This window comes from Peromyscus californicus, unplaced genomic scaffold, assembly GCF_007827085.1.
Source record: "Peromyscus californicus insignis strain IS unplaced genomic scaffold, ASM782708v3 Scaffold_23__1_contigs__length_62951481, whole genome shotgun sequence".
Lineage (NCBI taxonomy): Eukaryota > Metazoa > Chordata > Mammalia > Rodentia > Cricetidae > Peromyscus > Peromyscus californicus.
The window spans coordinates 17,975,885-17,992,911 of NW_026294534.1; the positions used below are offsets into that span (position 1 = coordinate 17,975,885).

General features: G+C 44.0%; 1 protein-coding gene across 7 annotated transcripts in view; it reads left to right on the plus strand.

The window, feature by feature from the left end:
• Window positions 1-292: 292 nt before the first annotated feature.
• Nsd3 (nuclear receptor binding SET domain protein 3) overlaps window positions 293-17,027 on the plus strand; it is a 118,262-nt gene continuing 101,527 nt past the window's right edge. For 3 of the 7 annotated variants that reach the window (XM_052751880.1, XM_052751885.1, XM_052751886.1), the window contains exon 1: window positions 1,839-1,954. The gene's annotated coding sequence lies outside the window, so the exon portion shown is untranslated. Of the gene's footprint in view, window positions 1,186-1,503; window positions 1,955-17,027 lie in introns of those variants that run through there. The other 4 variants (XM_052751883.1, XM_052751884.1, XM_052751881.1 and 1 more) reach the window with 3 other exon arrangements.

Consider the following 17,027-nt stretch of genomic DNA (forward strand, 5'->3'; position numbering starts at 1 on the left):
AATTCTGAGGTGGTGGGCTGGAGAGAGATGGCTCAGTAGTTAAAAGCACTTGTTCTTTCAGATGGCTCAGCAGTAAAGAGCACTTGTTAATTCAGAGGATCAGGGTTCGGTTCCCAGCACCCACGTGGTTGCTCACAACCATCCATAAAGACAGTTCCAGCAGGCCTGACACCCCTTCTGATCTCCTCCGGGGACCTGGCACGCACAAGATGTACATATATACATGTGAGCAAAACACTCCTAAATATAATTATAAAATCTCTAAAATTAATTCTGAGGTGGTATTTGAAAAGAGAAACACATCAGAAATCTCTCGAAATGGTGACAAATAGTTCGAGCACTGGTCGTGTCCACGGAGAGTATGACTCTTCGTAGTGATCGGGTTCTGCAATTCTCAGAACAGACAGCAAGAGTGGGTATCGGTTTCCTCATCTGATCGCTACGTATGTTTCTTCGGTAAGCTCAGGTCCCTGGGTTGAATGTTCTAAGTAATTACCACCAGGCCCCAGGAAAACTCCCATCTGCACGCCCCGCTTCGAGACTGTTTCCCGGGCCCTGTCGTTGTTTTTACTCGTATTTCCTAGAATGGGGAGGGCTGGAGGTTTGCAGAGCACTGCCTCCTTCCCCTCACTCTCGGGTGATCGCTCTGGGACAAATACCCCCACGTCACTCGGTGCGGAGGTCTGGCCCCGAGCAGCAGCGCAGGGCTGGGGCACGTGACCCGCCCGCAGTCCTCGCTGTGGCCCGCGGCCTGGGATGCAGTCGCGCTGACGTCCTCCTGGTTACCCACAAGCCTCTGTGCCCTGGTGCGGGCAGGAAGAGGGCAGCCGGGTCCAGTGCCTGCCCGGGAGGTCGGGGGTGCCTTTCCGAGCCGAACGCGGACGCAGCCCGGCATCCCCCCCGGCAGTGCTTGCAAACTGGCAGCCTTCCGTCTCTCCCCGGGGCGGAAAGGGAGACAGCCCAGGTTCAGGCTCTGGTCCTTTAAAGTGCAGCCCCGGGTCGGGACGCCGGGGGAGCCAGGGCGCTCTGCTGACAGCTGTCAAGAGTGACAGCGACTCCCCGAACCTGAGCACTGGCCCCGGTCTGCGTAATCGCGCACGGGTCATTAGGTTCTTCCTAACATCTAGGAATCGTAGAGCAGGGCCGCTCGAGTACCATATGGCGTCTAGTACGTGCTGCCGTTTAGTAAGTATTAGCCTCGCAGGCCCGACCCGGCCGCCCCTCCGCACCAGCCCTTCCTGTCCCTCTGCCTCATCGCCTGCGGTCTCGCGTCCGCTCCAGACTCTCGCGCGCCCCTCCTCTCCGCAGCCGACGAGCCCTCTTCCTCCTTCGCTCCCGGCGCCCCGGCCCCAGGACTGCATTTCCCGGCAGGCACCGCGGCCTGTGGCCAATGGGAGGCCTAGGATTTGGCGGCGGCGGCGCCGAACGGGGCGGGGGGGCTTTGTGCGCGGAGGCGGCGGCAGCGGCGGCGGTGGCGGCGGCGGCGGCGGCGGCGGCGACGGCGGCGGGAGCTGGCGGCGCGGAGATCCGGACGGAGGCCGAGGCCGGGGCTGTGTGCCGGGCGCCTAGGAGAGGTGTGCAGTTTTCGATCGAAGCCCCGGGACCCCGCTGCCCTTCGGGGCCGCCAGCCTCCGGCTCCTCTCCGGCACCAGCAGCTACTCGGCGACCCCCGTCCGGCCGCCTCCCCTTCGCTCCGCGTCGCCCGCAGCCTTCCGTCTGCCCGCAAACGAGCCCGGCCGGCCGGGCCGTGGCCCTCCTCAGTGCCGGCCGCCATGGCAGGGGCGCTCGGCGCGAGGGAAATCTAGTCCGAGGATTTCATGCGGCCTAGCTCGGTTCCGTCTCTTGCGCCCGCGGTCCCGGCAGCTGCCGGCAACCCAGCCCCACTTCGGGCCTCCGTGTCTCTCCTGTGATCGTACTGACACGGCCGGGGGGGTTAGAATGGAACAAACTGAAGGTAAAGTGCTTGTGCGTGCGTGTGTGTGTGTGTGTGTGTGTGTGTGTGTGTGTGTGTGTGTGTGTGTGGTGTGTTGCGCGTCAGGGGCTGAGGAGGCTCCTTGGGGTGGGGGCGACCTAAGACCTAGACACCGGTAAGGAGTGAGACCCTGGAAGGGGAGTTGCCGCGGGTGGTCTGAAAAGGGTTCGAGGAAATAAGAGCAGATGGTAAGGTGGGTGTGGAAGGAACTGGGAGGTGGGGCAGGTAGGCTTGGGATGTGATGTAGTGGTGCTGAGCTGGGAATTGGGAGTAGAGGTGGGATGGGGGCGGGGACAAGGATGCAAACGGGGGAGGGGGAGGGAAGAGAAGAGTTAGATTTGGACGTTAGAGACCTCGGTAGACTGCAAATGAGGGAGGTCTGGAATGGAGTGTGGAAACTAGAAGAGTTGGGGAAAAGGGATAGGAGAGGATTGATGGAGAACGAGGCATCTTCTGGGAATCCAGGGAGAAACTAGTGAATCAAAGTGGAGGAAAAGATAAGATTAGGAAATGGGGATGAAAAATGATGGTGTCAGGATGCAATAGCAGGGTAGGAAATAGACGCAGGAAACTGAAAGACATACGATTAGGCTAGGGAAGGACATTAGCTGAGTGTTGGAAGGGATGAGAATTATCGACCAGGCGTCACAGAGTGTGAGGAAAAGAGGGATGGGGATTATTGAAGTGGTTAGAAAGGAAAGCCTTTTGTTCCTATATTTGTGTGTATTCTGTCTTGTATTTCAAGGCTAGAGAAATAGAGAAGCTAGTGGTTATGGGTTGTGATTGTTGTGAAATGAGGGAGGTGTGGGTGTTACTGTTCTGAGAGAAGAGGAGATGTGTTTGTGTTATGGTAGGGAGACAGGGAGAGACATGGCCATAATTTGATGGTTTTGGTGAGGGAGTGAAGACTATTCAGATTTAAAGGGGGCAGGGGCAGCCATGTTTGCTACCAGGCACTGCAGTGTAAATAAATTCCTTTTCCTCTCCGACATCTGCGTGAATCTGGAACGGACCAGTTCACATTGTTACACCCTCCCCCCCCCTGCTATTCATGAACTTCTCTTACCTCTTGGGTCATTTACAATTACTCATAACCACCAAAGGAGGTAGCGATGTTTTCCGTCTTGTGTGTTTTGCTGCTGCTTCTCCCTTTCTTTCCCCTCTTCCTTCTGGTTGAAAAAAAAAAAAGCATACTGATAAATTGCAGTGTAAAATTCAGCCCTTTTTATAAATTTAAAATTAGATTTCTTTTTACTAACTGAAGAAATCATTACTGTCGTATTTCAAACATGACTGTGAAAAGTCTTAAATATTGATCGGTTTCAGACACCTCAGAAGCAAGTCAACATTTTTTTTTTCAATTCTTTAAGTAAACAAGGAAATTGCCTCGGTTATTTTACTTGGGGCACTCTTAGTAAGGGGTGGGGAAGATCAGCCTGTGGTAGATGATCCGCTTGCCTAATTTTGAATATTGGAAAATTAGAAACGTTCCTGGTGATAGGTGATATGCATGTTATGAGTGATGTTTTTTTTAATTAGCTTTCTATCAGCTCTTCGCTTTGCTTTCATGTAGCTGGCTCAGTGCAGTCTGGAAATGCCAGTTCAGCACAGCACTGTGATCTGTGAAGTGGGCATGTAAGCGTTAGGTCCTCATGGAGTCGCCAGCCTTTAGGGGTGGGTGGATGGGAAGTTCTGTCACTCTCAGGAAAGCTACATGTTCTTTCATGTATTCTGATATAACTGCTTGTATGATTCTGAATAGTTCCTAAGGGTCTAAATCTTGGTAAAGTAGATAAATTGGTACTGGGTGAAATCTGTTTTCTTTTCATATTGAAAAGGATTCAATATGCGCCTTACTTAAAAAAATGATTGTAATTGTGGTAATCCAAACTTTAGCCCATGTGTTAGTATTGAAACTGTTTTCTAATACCAGCAAGCCCTGTTAACTATATAATGGGTGTAATCCATTTGTACCACAGACTGATTCAACAAATCTTAGTAGTAATGTTCTCTCAGTTTTTGTGGGGTTTGGTGGAAAACTTAAATTTAATATTGTTGGAGTAGGACTTTCTGAGATTAGACTTGGCATAAATGTTGGATTTATAACGGGGTATTTTGATTTGACAATATATAGCCTGAACTTTTTTTTTTTTCCCTGGGGACAAATTCTGTTCAAAAAAGCCATTCAGCATGTACTTGGAATTTATTTTGATACAGGTATTTTATTTGTATTTCTTTCTTGATTGACATATTATTTGTAATTAGTAAACTTATGTGCATGAACTATTAGTGCCACTATTTTTAGGAAAATGAGCAATTGTATATTACAATAGAAAACATCTATTTGGAAGCTTGAATGAACCGTCTTAGAATGTTCTGTTCTGGGTTCCTTGGAAGAAAGCTACTGTAGTTATTAAACACCCAAAATCTAAATCTGCGCTGACCACTGCTCTGCTCATCATTAGCCTAGTTGGTACTTACAATTTTTTTTTTTTCTCGAAACCGAGTTTCTCTGTGTAAAAGCTCTAGCTGTTCTGGAACTTGCTTTGTAGCCCAGGCTGGCCTCGAACTCACAGAGATCCACTTGCCTCTGCCTCCCAAGTGCTGGAATTAAAGGCGTTCGCCACCATGCCTGGCTACAATTTTTTTAAATTATTTTTTTGTGTATGAATGTTTTGCCTGTATGTATGTCTGGGTCCATGGAGGCCAGAAGAGGTTGCTTGAAATTGGAACTATGGATGGTTGTGAGCTGCTTTGTGGGTGCTGGGAATTGAACCTGGGTCTTCTGGAAGAACAGCTAGTGCTTTTAACCACTGAGCATCTCTCTGACTCTAATTTTTTTTTTTTTTTTTTTTTTTTTTTTTTTTTTTTGGTTTTTTGTGACAGGGTTTTTCTGTAGCTTTCTAGCCTGTCCTGTCCTGGAACTCACTCTGTAGAGCAGGCTGGCCTGGAATCCACAGAGTGAATGCTGGGGTTACAGGCATGCGCCACCACTGCCCGACAACCCTAATACCTTTTCACTTGTTTATTGAGACAGAGTCTCATATGTTCCAGGCTGGCCTCAAGCTTTCAATATAGCTGAGACTGACCTTGAACTTCTGATCTTCTTCCATCTGACATGATAGCATGCCTGGTTTGTGGAGTGCTGGGGGTCCCACCTAGGGCTTTAAAAGCACTTTGCCAACTAAACTACATCCCTCTTCCCTTTTGTTCTGAGTGGCACATTCACAGATGGTCTTATAATGATTAAAGGAATCTTGAATGAAGGAAGCTAATTGCCCACAAAACTTTTTTTTTTTTTTTTTTTTTTTTTTTTTGGCCCAACTGTCCGGAGTCACTCTAAAGACAGTAGTTTCTGGAATTTTAAAGTAATAGTCTATATAATATACAGTAATAGCTATAGTAATAGTGTCCTCTTGCAGTGTGCTATGCTGTGTCCTTAGGAATGGTTTCCTTTATCTTCCCTGTGGTTTTCTGAGACTCGACTTCTAACTGCTTTTTGCACATGGAGAAACAGGTTAGATAACAACATTACAAGTGTTAGTGAATATTTAAATCACCAGGCTGGTATTTGAGTATAGGTCTTTTGGATTATAGAACCCAGAGCAGCAAACTGTTTCTGTTAGTTTCTTCTTTAAAGTCATAAGAACAACACATGCTTGTTATTTACAATATTTCAAAAGAATAGTGCCCCAAGTTCTCACTGTAACTACTTGGAAGTGTTTTGAGTGCCTGGACAGTTTCTGTGGATTTACTTAACATACATACAAAGGGCTCACACTCTAATTCTAGAACCCAGGCCTCTGAGCTACCCCTTGGCCTTTTCTTCTTTTACTTTGAGTTGCTCAGGCTGACCTCAAACTCTGTCTTCCTGCTTCAGTCTTCCATGTAGCTGAGATCCTGTGCAGCACAGTGCTGGCTGCTGTTTTCCTTAACTCGGTTAGCAGGCATGTGGACCTGCAACTTTCGTTAGAGTCCGGTAGTGGTCCACTATTTGGAATACTACCACTTAAGTTAACCCGTTCGTTTGTTTGTTTTCATTTTCTTTTTTTGAGGCAGGGTCTCACTATGTAGCTCTGGCTGTCCTGGAACTCCCTATGTAGACCATGCTAGCCTCAAACTCCTAGAGATCTGCCTCTACCTCTGCCTCCTGAGTGCTGGGATTAAAGGCATTCCCCATTAGGTCCAGCTAAGTTAATCATTCTCTTGTTATTATAAGAGTATAGTTGATTTTGACTACATTTGTGACAGTCTGTTTGAATGGAAGATAAATGGTACAACCTAACTTATTTTATAGGAGAAAAAAATTGAGGCCTGTAGAAAAGTCCAAGGCTTTGGTGACAAACCGGTGACTTGGATCTCAAGACCACATTACTTTGCTTCCTTACTATGAAAGTCTTTGAGCTGTTCTTTAAAGCTCAAGCTGAGAGCTGAGGTCAGGCAGTGTCAGTCAGTATGAGTTCCAGGGAATTGCAGTGAGGCATGGGTTCATGCTTACGTTTTTTTCACACTTCGACAGGTAGCATATGGACAAAATGTTTTTATGTGTAAATTCATTTTATCCAGGCTATCTTGAAGTTTGTGTTTTGTGTAATGAAATAGGTTTTGACAGAATTTTCCTTGTTGTAATAAAATTGTCAATGAAATAGTTAGCAATGAAGGAAAAAAAATCAGAAGCCTAGTCTTGGTCCTAAAGTAAAATTGAGATGCTGGTCAAGTTTTCTTTTCTTTCTTTTTTTTTTTTTTTTTTTTTTTTTTTTTTTTAATGAGCTGAAAATACTTAATTAAAAACAATAGTTTTAAAAACATCACAGGTCTGACATGGTGGTGCATGGTTTTATTCCCAGCACTTGGGAGGCAGAGGTGGGTGGATCTCTGAGTTCGAGGCCAGCCTGGTCTACATAGTGAGTTCCAGGATAGCCAGAGCAACATAGTGAGACCCTGTCTCAATTAAAAAAAAAAAAATCTTAGGAGATTTATTTATTTATTTATTTATTTATTTATTTGGTTTTTTCGAGACAGGGTTTCTCTGTGTAGCTTTGCGCCTTTCCTGGAACTCGCTTTGGAGACCAGGCTGGCCTCGAACTCACAGAGATCCGCCTGGCTCTGCCTCCCAAGTGCTGGGATTAAAGGCGTGCGCCACCACCGCCCGGCCAGGAGATTTATTTTTTAAATTACTTTTTCCTATCACAAAAATAGGTTCCCATGAATTCATATTAAATGAATTCACTCAAACTTACTGTGTATAGCTCAGGCCAGCATACCTAATTCATGCCTTTTTCTACCTTGTCTCTCAACTGCTAGAATTATAGTTTTGTGCCACTGTGCCCCACTTACTGAATCTCTTAAAGCAAAAATTCTTACCTGTTGTGGATATTAAAGACTGGAGTTACAGACAGTTGTTAGTTGCCATGTGGTTGCTGGGAACTGAACCTGGGTCCTCTGGATGAGCAGCCAGTGCTCTTAACCACTGAGCCATCTCTCCAGCCCAGACTTACGCTACCCTTTGCTACCCTTTTTCAAGGTTTATAAAGCCAGAGATTGTGTTTTATTGGCATAAAGATAGATGAGTGGACTAGAGTCCAGAAATACATAATTATCAAAAATAGTTGTCAAAGCTGGGTGGTGGTGATGCATGTCTTTAATCCCAGCACTTGGGAGACAGAGGCAAGCGGATCTCTGTGAGTTCGAGGCCAGCCTCGTCTGCAGAATGAGTTCCAGGACAGCCAGGGCTACAAAGAGAAATTCTGTGTCAAAAAACCACACACACACACACACACACACACACACACACACACACACACACACACAGAGTTAAATTGTGTTACATACATCTTTACTGATCATTTATAAAAAGGAATAAATGATAAACACAGCATGGATGAAGCTTGAGTTAATTCTGTTAAGCTGGACCAAAAAAGAAAATATATTCTGATTCCAAACAAAAGTCATACGCATACTGTTCCACAGTGACAAGCAGATCAGTCCCAAGAAATTAAAACTGTTAAAGCTGTAAAAAGATTTAGAACTTGGTATTCATAAAAATCTGTTTTTCAATGCAATGCTGTTTTTAGTTTTACTTCAGAGGGGAAAAAAAAACAGTATTAGCTTTTGAAGAAGCAATTCAAATGATTTTTTTGTTAATAAACAACACATCTATCACTTGTGTTTTTAAATAAGTAATGAGCTTTATTTCTTTAGACTAATCTTTTCGTAAATATTAACAAGAAGGGGCCTCTGGGTGAGACGGCTCAGCAGGTGAAGGACTCGCCACCACACCTGACGGCCTGAGGTGGACCCCAGGGCCTTCCTGGTGGAGAACGAGAGCCGACTCCTGCGGATCACCCTGACCCACAGACACTCACACAGTGTATTTCATCTTCCAGAATTAAAGAGTGACTTAGGAACTAGATACATAAAGTGACCTCACTTCAAAGTCTATCTTATTTCACTGTGTGTGTCTAGATGGGTGAGTGCGGGCGTATGTCCTTCCACTCTGAGGTCCAGGGATCAAACTCAGGAAGTCAGGCTGTCCAGGCAAGTCTGTGACCCCCTCAACAGCCTGCCTGTCCTATCTTGTATTCTGTAAAAGCGTCCAGTTTCATTTTCATTTTTACTGCTAATCTTAGGAAGTATATAGTTCTTTGAACACTACTGGCGCGTGCATAGCACCTCTATAGTGGGACATGAAAAGGTAAAAGACGTAGTTTGAGTTTTGTGAGTTAGGAAACGCTGGAATTTTGGATGAATGTGTGTTGTTTCTCCTGTAGCACATCTGCCATTAACAAGATTTCAAATTTGAGAAGCATCCCCGAAGGAGGATTCTTAGTGTATTTAAAATTATAGGCGTGGCGTTTGTTTGTTTTGTTTTAAGATGGGGGGGTGTCTCCAGTAGCACGGGCTGGCTACCCACCACTGAACCCCCCATGTAACTGGAGGCCTTGAACAGTATGGGCATGTGCTACTACATGAACCAGATAGGAATCCTTTTTTTTTTTTCCTCTTTGAGATGGACTGGCTTCAACCTGTTATGTGGAGGAGGCTAGCCTTGAACTCCTGTTTGTACTGCCTACATCTTCCAAGTGCTGGGGTTTACAGGCATGTATCACCAAGCTGGGGTAGATAGGGGTCTCAATCAAGACTAATATTGAGGAGAAAACAAATGGGAAAACGAAAAAGAATTATATACATTATAGTTTTCATGTAAGCTATATAATAACATTTTATGTGGTGCCCTCTTAGGTTGTTTTATAAATACCCATACAATAACTCCAGTTTTTTAAAAATGAATTTGAAAACACAATACTTATTTAACTCAGGAACGGGAGAATTTGAAATTTTCTAGACACCTCAGACCAAAAAGAGTGCCATCTAATATAGAATAAGTTTTCAGATTTCAGTATACTTCAAAATTACTACTTTTTCAAAATTTATTTATCTTATGTGCATTGATGTTTTGCCTGCATATATGTCTGTGTGAGTGATACAGTTGCGAGGTGCCATATGGATACTGGGAATTGAACCCCAGTCCTCTGGAAGAGCAACTGAGCCATCTTTCCAGTCCCCCAAAATTATTTTTTAATAAGCCAATTTTTATTTATTCATGTCTTGCGTTTAGAATGTTCTTTGCCTTAATTGGCTTGCTGTAGCCCTTCAAAGAAAATGACATTGGATTTACTTTTTCAAGATGAAGTTCTTAGAACTAGTGAACTTTTAATTTGAAGTCTTAACAGCTTTTCAACATTGCAGTGTTGAGGACCTTAAAGACTTGCCCTTAAGACTGGTAACGTGGTATCAGCACTGGCAGCTTTTTCTAAATGTCCATAGAAACGAATTCGGATAAGTCGATCAGTTGGCTGGCTCTTATTTATTTATCTATTTAGTTAGTTAGTTAGTTAGTTTTCACAACAGGGTTTCTCTGTGTAGGCCTGGCTGTCCTGGAACTTGTTCTATAGACCAGGCTGGCCTCAAATTCAGAGATCCACCTGCCTCTGCCTCCTGAGTGCTGGGACTAAAGGTGTGAGCAGCCACCACCTAGCTTTTATTGATTGGTTGGTTGGTTGGTTGATTGATTAATTGATTGTTGATTGAGACAGGATTTCTTTGTGTAACCCTGGCTGCCTTGGAACTCTCTCTGCTCTCAAGTGCATGTGAGGTAGTGCCTGCCAGAGTTCTAGATACTTTGAAGTCAAAGACAGGAGGATCCCTTGACTACTGGAGTGTGAGACCAGCTTGAGCATCCTGGGAAGAGCACATCTTAAAAACAAACAAATGCAATGCTGGCAGGGCAGAGTGGTGCACACTTAATCCCAGCACTTGGGAGGCAGAGGCCAGCAGATCTCTGTGAGTTGGTGGCCAGCAGTTTGGTCTACACTATGAACTCAAGCCAGCAAGGACTAGACAGTGAGACCCGGTCTCAAGGGGAAAGAAGCCTGAGTAGGTGGCTCATCTGGTAAAGGTATTTTCCACCAAGCTTGACAAATTGAGTTTAATGGCTGGAATCCACATGGTGAAAAGGCGAGAACTGGTTTTCCTGAGTTGTCCTGTGACTTCTACATAAGCACTGTGGTCCATGCATGTTTCTGCCTCTGTCACACACATAAATACATGTAACTAAATGAACAAAGTAAAACATTCTGATTCCAATTTGATTTATAAATACCATCTTTAAAAATGTACACTGGCTCGGGGGAGGTGGTACACACCTTCAATCCCAGCACTCCAGAGGCAGAGGCAGGCGGATCTCTGTGAGTTCGAGGTCAGCCTGGTCTACAGAGCTGTTCCAGGAGACAGCAAAGGCTACACAGAGAAACCCTGTCGGGGGCTAGGGGGAGTACATGGACAGTGTGTTCTACCCATCCATTTCACTGTAAGAGATTTGCTTTGATCTAACTGACCTTTATCCCAGTAGTTGTTCTCCACTTGTGTTTGCTTTAAGCCAGTTAGCAGAACTGTGTGTGTGTTGGGGGCATGGTATACGAACACGTTTATATGCACCTGTGTGCATAAGCACAGAGTTGTTGCGCTTCCTTCCCCCTCCCTCCCTGCCTGTTTCCTCTGAAGCAGGGTCTCTCCCTGTACCTGGACTTGTATTCTTTTTCCTGCTAGGCTGTTAGCCAGCAAGCCTCCAGACCTTCTGTTTCTGCCCCCACAGTACTGGGGTTACAAACGTGCATTTGTGAGATCATGCCTAGCTTGTTATGTGGGTGCTGTGATCTAAACTCAGATCCTCATGGCTATGCAGCAAGTGCTCTCAACCACAGAGCCATCTCTCCGACTCCCTCCCCTCTTGGCTCGGCAGTGGAGTTGAAGGGCCCAAGTTGAGATGTGAGTTCCTACCCCACTTCACCTTTTCACCAAGGATTAATATTCTTGTCGTTGAATAGAGATGACTACTTCTTAGTTGTAGAGCTGCAGATTGAAAGTGCTAAGTACCTAGACTGGAGCAGGCATGTAGTTGGTAATACGTACTTAAAAACAGAAGTAACGTATTGGAGGCTGAGAGTGTGGCTCAGCAGTAGAGTGTTTCTCTGTGCATCAGGAGGCCCTGGGTTTGATTTCTGGCATTAAAAAGGAAAGAAGGAAGAAAGGAAACGCTGTTTGCAGAGGAGGTTGTCTGTAATTATGTGTCTAGTGGATGAAGAAATGAACTCACTTGGTTGCCTTAGTAGATGTTAAAATATGTTGGAGTGGCATCTTTGCATAGGTTGTGTGGGTGTTCTCAGAAAGAGAGTTCGTGCTGGTACAAGTATGAACAAGAAGTTAACTTTCCAGTCCAAATTGACTTCCACTGTTGTTATTGTGACACGATTCGTCTGTAACTGAACCAATGCTTAGTGTTCTGATGAGACCAGTAAGTGGTGTAAAGTCTGAATATAATTGAGCCTAAAATCCTGAAGTGATAAAACTAGTAAAACAAAACAGGAAACACCAGACATTGTTATAAGAATTAAAACTTAGGCTTTTTAGTTTTATGTATTGCTTAGTACTTTAAAACATGGATTACTTTTGTCTTTTTTTTTTTGGCAGAGTTTCTCTGTGTAACAACCTGGCTGACCTGGATTCACTCTGTAGACCAAGCTGGCCTCAGACTCATAGAGATCCATCTTCCTCTGTCTCCTGAGTGCTGGGTTTAAAGGCACGTGCCACCACCACCCAGCTTTATATATATTTGACTTTAGGATAGTAGAGAATCCAAGGTATGAAAAAGTAAAATGAACATTTGTAAAACTCTAAGAGCCAACTGGCTGTGGTGACTCACGCCTTTAATTCCCAGCACTCAGGAGGAAGAGGCAGGCGGATCTCTGTGAGTTTAAGGCCAGCCTGGTCTACAAAGTGAGTTCCAGGATAGCCGGGGCTGTTGCACTAAAAAACCCTGTCTTGAAAAAAAAAAAAGAGTGCTTACTGCTCTTACAGAGGACCTAGGTTTGTTTTTAACTCCCATGTGGCTCACAACTGCTTGTAACTCAGTTCTAGGGGACCCTGTGCCCCCTTCTGACCTCCATGGTCTCCTGTACCCATGTGTTACACATACAGTATATATACATACGCTCAGGCACATGCACATACACATAAAATAAATACTTTCTAAAAAAGAAGTTGCCTAGTTTGTAGTAACTTTCAGTACTCTGGGGTAAGAACCTGGACAAAACTTTAAAGCATACATTCAGTGGTAACCATGTTTGTTGTGTGGTGTGGTCGAGACCAAAGTGAGACTGTGGAGGTGGAACTGAACGTAGATCAAGGAGACAGTTCTACAGTAAGCTTTGTGTTGCCATAAGGTCATTAAGTAGTAATGTGCTTTAGTCCGAAAAAACTGATCTATGATCTGAAATGTGGAATAATTCAATGGAATCATATCAAGTGAAAACGGATTGAATTTAATAACAGGGTTTATGGTTAAGTGAAATAAGATGTAGGTTTAAATTTTTTCTCATTAAGTAATTATGTTCCACGTCATGCAGGTCACTTCCTGATACAGGATATTTTACTTTCTTTGAAAATTAGTTTTCTTCTAACACTTTGGTTTGTTTGAGATGTGTGTGTGTGTGTGTGTGTGTGTGTGTGGGGGGGGGGGTGTCACCATGTAGTCCAGGCTAGCCTCTAAATCCTGAGCTACATTACAGGACTGTAGCACACTGTAAGTGGGGAATTTCAAGTGAAAGTTTCAGGAAATATTTAAGGTGATAGCAACAACTAACCAGATTGTGGGTGGAGTAGCATAGTTATACTTAAATTTTTTTTTTTGTTCTGTCAAAATTTTTTTAAATGTAAAGAGAAAAATTAGAGGAAAATGTATAGCTTTGGACATGTTTCGATTACTTAGAAAATGTTATGAAGACAGTATGATAGTCATGCTGATTTTTGTACCTCTAAAATCTTACTTATGTAGCTAAGCATTGGAGGCAAATTTCATTTAATGTTTGATATTGCAAATAAAAGTCATTAAATAATTGAGACTTAAAGTTAATTTAAAAGCCATATATGTCCATGTCCAAATAAAAACCCAAGCTATACATTTATCTGTGGATATCTAGGAGGAATGGCATCTCTTCCCATTGTTTGGAGTCATTTCAGATACTTCATCATGTGGTTTAACGTCCACTTACATTGTTTGTGAGAGCCCAGAGGGGTTAGATCTCCAGATTGACACACTGAGTTAGAAGTTTCTTTCTTCCCCTCCCTCCCTCCCTCCCTCCCTCCCTCCCTCCCTCCCTCCTTCCCTCTCTCCTTTCTTTCTTCCTACAGTCTCACTATGTAGCTCTGGCTCTCTTTGAACTCTCTATGTCGACAAGGCTGGCCTTGAACTCACAGAGACTCTTCTGCCTCTGTCTCCTAAATTATAGGACTAAAGGGGTGAGCCACTATGCCCGGCTCTTAGAAGTTTCATGACAAAGCTGGAGAGATAGCTGCTCCATGGTTAAGAGCACTGGTGCTTTTCCAGAGGACCTGGGTTTAATCCCCAGCACCAACATAGTAGCCCAGCTGCCTGTAACTCTAGCTCCAGGGAATCCAACACCTTCTTCTGGGCTCTGAGGGCTCCAGGCATAGACATGATGCAAGACATCCATGCAGGCAAATCACCCATACGAGTAAAATAAAATTTTTTTTTTCAAAAGTTTCCTGACTACGATTCAAGTCACATGACTTTTAAGACCAGTATTAATAGTACATGCTTTTTTACTCTGTGAACATTCTGCTTGTCCCTGGGTTTATCTGACATTTTATTCTAGCATGAAGTATGATTGCTTAAATGTCTGTGTATGTGATCTCTCTTTTTATTTCTTTTTTCCTTTTTTTTGAGACAGGGTGTCTCTATGTAGATCATGTTGGCCTTGAGCTCACAGAGATTTACCTGCCTCTGCCTCTGAGTCTTGAGTGCTAGGATTAAAGGTTTGTGCCATCATGCCAGGCTGATTTCTTTCTTGCATCACAATATTTGCCCATTTCTTCAGAGTGTTCATGACTAACTTTATTTCTGTCAGCTTGGAAGAATGTTTTCCTGAGGTTGTTTGAAGGATGGTGTTTTACTAGATCATCGATGTGAGATCAGTGCTGTGCGATCAGCGCTGTGTGGTAGAGCTTTGAGATGGTGGAGAGAACTGAATTTCCTTTTAAGATATGTTCTCCAGCCCAAGCAGCCTCAAACTTGCTATGTATGACCTTGAACTTCTGAATGTAGGCGTGTACCACCAGCAGCAGCAGCTAGGGATGGACCCCCCCCCCCCTTTTTTTTTAGAAACTTAAAAAATTTATATTATGTGTATTGTGTCTGTGTCTGTGTGTGAATATATATATGTATGAAGATGCCTGAATTGGCCGGAGAGGGCATCTGGAGGTAGAGTTACAGGCAGTTGTAAGACACCTGACATGGGTATTGGAATCTGAACTCTGCTCTTCTACAAGAGCAATGAGCTCTTAACCACTGAGCCATCTCCAGTTCAGCATTGGATATTTAAATGTCTTCCCCCAAGAATGTTTGCTATAAATGTCCCCCCCCCACAATGTTTACTATTTTTGAAGTTAATAAACCCATTCACCTAAAATAGCTTATTAATAATAATTGTTTGAAACCCAGAATACAGGCTGGTGAGATGTCTCAATGGGTAAAGGAGCTTGCTGCCAAGCCTGTGGAGACCTGAATTTGATTCCCTGGAACCTGGAACCCATATGGTGGAGGGAGAGAACTAATTCCTACAAGTAACTCTCCAATCTCCATGTGCACAACTTGGTATTCATGTATGCCCACCCCCAATTTAAAAAAAAAAAAGTTAGGGGCAAAAAGTTGAAAAGGACAGTTTTGAAGTTCTTTATTTTTGTTTTTTGGTGTGAGATGGGACCTGGAATTTGGCTTCTGCTGCTCAGGTACAGTCTCCTAAAATTTCTTTTTTTATTTTTAGATTTATGTTTGGGTGTTTTGCCTACATGTATGTTTGTGTACCACATGCATCCCTGGTGCTTGCAGAGGTCAGCAGAGGGCTGGAACTAGAGTTACAGGTGGTTGTGAGCCACCATGTGGGTGCTGGGTACTGAACCTTGGTCCTCTGCAAGAGCAATCAGTACTTTTAATCACTGAGCCAGCTCTTCAGTTTCCCTAAAATCTTTTTAGTCAATGGAATTAACAACAGCATATAGAAAATGGTTTTTGTTTTGTTTTTGGTTTTGGTTTTGGTTTTTCGAGAGAGGGTTTCTCTGTGTAGCTTTGCGCCTTTCCTGGAACTCACTTGGTAGCCCACGCTGGCCTCCTGCCTCTGCCTCCCGAGTGCTGGGATTAAAGGCATGCGCCACCACCACCCGGCTTGTTTTTTTTTTTTTTTTTTTTTGGTTTTTTTGGTTTTTCAAGACAGGGATTCTCTGTGTAGTCCTGGCTGTGCTGGAACTCATTCTGAAGACCAGGCTGGCTTCAGACTCAGAGATATTGCAATAAAATGTTTTAAATGTAGAGTTTATGTTTGTATCATTTGGACTAGTGCATGCTTATAATCCCTGTACTTGGGAAGTGGAGGCAGGAGCATCTGAAGTTTGAGTTCTTCGGTTATACAGTGTTGGGAGACAGCTCAGGTTTCTTCCTTCCTTCTTCCCTCCTTTCCTTTTTTTTTTTTTTTTTTTTTTTTGGTTTTTCGAGACAGGGTTTCCCTGTATAGTTTTAGAGCCTGTCCTGGATCTCGCTCTGTAGACCAGGCTGGCCTCGAACTCACAGAGATTCGCCTGCCTCTGCCTTCTTTCCTTTCCCTTTCCCTTTCCCTTTCTTCCTTTCCCTTTCCCTTTCTTCCTGTCCCTTCCCCTTTCCCTTTCCCTTTCTTCCTGTCCCTTTCCCTTTCCTTTTCCCTTTCTTCCTTTCCCTTTCCCTTTCTTCCTGTCCCTTCCCCTTTCCCTTTCCCTTTCTTCCTGTCCCTTTCCCTTTCCTTTTCCCTTTCCCCTTTCCCTTTCCCTTTCTTCCTTTCCCTTTCCCTTTCCCTTTCTTCCTGTCCCTTCCCCTTTCCCTTTCTTCCTTTCCCTTTCCTTTTCCCTTTCTTCCGTTCCCTTTTCCTTTCCCTTTCTTTCTTTCTTTTTTTTTTTTTTTTTTTTTTGGTTTTTCGAGATAGGGTTTCTCTGTGTAGCCCTAATCATCCTGGAACTTGCCCTTGTAGACCAGGCTGGCCTCAAACTCACAGAGATCCACCTGCCTCTGCCTCCTGAGTGCTGGGATTAAAGTTGTGCACCACAAGGCCAGGCTTCCATACAAATTTAAAAATATATTATTGTATACGTATGAGTGTTTTGCCTGCATATATATACATATATGTGTGTGTATATATGTCTGTATCTATATGCACATACACACACACACACACACACACACACACACACACACACACACACACACACACCATGTGCTTGCTCCTGGAGGTCAGGAAAGGGTGTCAGCCCCAGTTACAGATGGTTGTGAGTCTCCATGTGGGTACTAGGAATTGGACCCAGATCTTCTACAAAAGTTACAGTACTCTTAGCCACTGAGTAAATTCATTAGCCCCTGCATATTCTTAAATGATGAAACAATTATCTAAAATGTAAA